The sequence below is a fragment of the Sinocyclocheilus rhinocerous genome, unplaced genomic scaffold (assembly GCF_001515625.1).
Source record: "Sinocyclocheilus rhinocerous isolate Xijiao unplaced genomic scaffold, SAMN03320098_v1.1 scaffold1137, whole genome shotgun sequence".
In the NCBI taxonomy this organism is placed as follows: Eukaryota; Metazoa; Chordata; class Actinopteri; order Cypriniformes; family Cyprinidae; genus Sinocyclocheilus; species Sinocyclocheilus rhinocerous.
Genome location: NW_015647153.1, coordinates 22,852 through 24,433, shown reverse-complemented (window position 1 = coordinate 24,433; position 1,582 = coordinate 22,852). Strand labels below are relative to the sequence as shown.

The 1,582-nt window shown below is 27.3% G+C and overlaps 1 pseudogene; it reads left to right on the top strand.

Moving 5' to 3' along the window:
• The window catches only part of LOC107709023 (annexin A11-like), a 17,516-nt pseudogene that overhangs the window by 11,876 nt on the left and 4,058 nt on the right, over nucleotides 1-1,582 (top strand).

Genomic DNA, 1,582 nt, shown 5'->3' with positions numbered 1-1,582 from the left:
ATAGTGCTATGCTCTTAATTTTTCATTCTATGCAGTCTGTTTAATTATCCTTTTGTGTTCTAAAGTTTAGGTTGTCAAATTTTTTTTTAATATATATATATATATATTATAAATAATTTTTTAATAAAAAGAAACAATTTTTAACAAAAAACAATAATAACACTGCTGTAGATCAACACAAAATATTAATTTCCAGTCAAAAACTGGAAGTGAAATCAGAACTGTATAGATAAAATGTTTTCCATCGTTTGTTTTCAGGGTAATCGAGATGAGAAAGAGACTGTGGACATTTCTCTGGCCAAACAGGAAGCTCAGGTTGGAGACGAGCCTTGATTTGCTTAAACAAATTCACGGTTTAATGTAAATGTGCAGTATTGGCTGCTGTTGTGCAGAAACAGATACATGTTTTCTGTGTTGCAGAAACTCCACGCTGCAGGAGAGAATAAAGTCGGCACGGACGAGTCTCAGTTTAATGCGATTCTGTGCGCTCGCAGTAAACCTCATCTGAGACAAGGTAAAAACCACCAGCCCACTGCGCTTATATAACTATTTGAAAATCTGGAATCTGAGGGTGCAAAAAAAAAAAAAAAAATACTGAGAAGTTTCTGAAATTACCTTCTTTTATGTTCCATAATTTATGTTAGGCCGTTGTAGCCTAAACATTTATGTGTAATAAATTTCATGTTGAATCAAATAAAATATTTATTTCTAAAGCTACTCTTTGTGATGTCTACTTGATACTTTTTTCATTTAACACAATAATCGCTTTAAATAATCTTTTGTGGGAATTTTCACAGCCAAATTTAATTTGTGATTAATTAGATTAATTAATCGACACATCATGTAATTAATTAGATTAAAAAATGTAATCGACTGACAGCCCTAATATATTTATGTCATCTGCCACTTGGTGTGCTATCAGAAGTCACAGAAACACAACCAAATAAAACATTGACAAAGAACTAAGGAGAACTCAGGGCTTATATATAAATTGGATAATAAAAATAGAAACAAAACAGGTGTGGAGAACTAATTATCAACCAAGGAGACTAAGCAGGAGCACAGGCAAATGAGAACAGAACCAAAACAGACTATACACATGACAATATATATACCATGTGTCCATACATACATATATGTATATATATATATATATATATATATAGTTGTTTATATACTTACTTATTAACTTGTTTCTTGCCGGGAAAATAGCTGTGTTTGCTAAATTATAAACAAACAATTTTATTTTATTTTATTTTTACATTATTAATTTATTAATTTATTACATTCTTTTTTTTAATGAAGTGAGACCAGATTTAGTTTTTTCTTTTTTTTTATTATCCAAGATAAACTTTTTATACATTTAAACCTTTTATACATTTTTGGTTTTGATTATTTTATTTTATTTTATTTTATTTTATGAAAATATTTTTAATGAAGTGAGACCAGATTTAGTTTTCGATTTTGTTATTTATTATCCAAGATAAACTTTTAAAACCTTTTATACATTTTTGGTTTTAATTATCAATTTATATATTATATTATATTATATTATATTATATTATATTAGTAACTTTTTTTT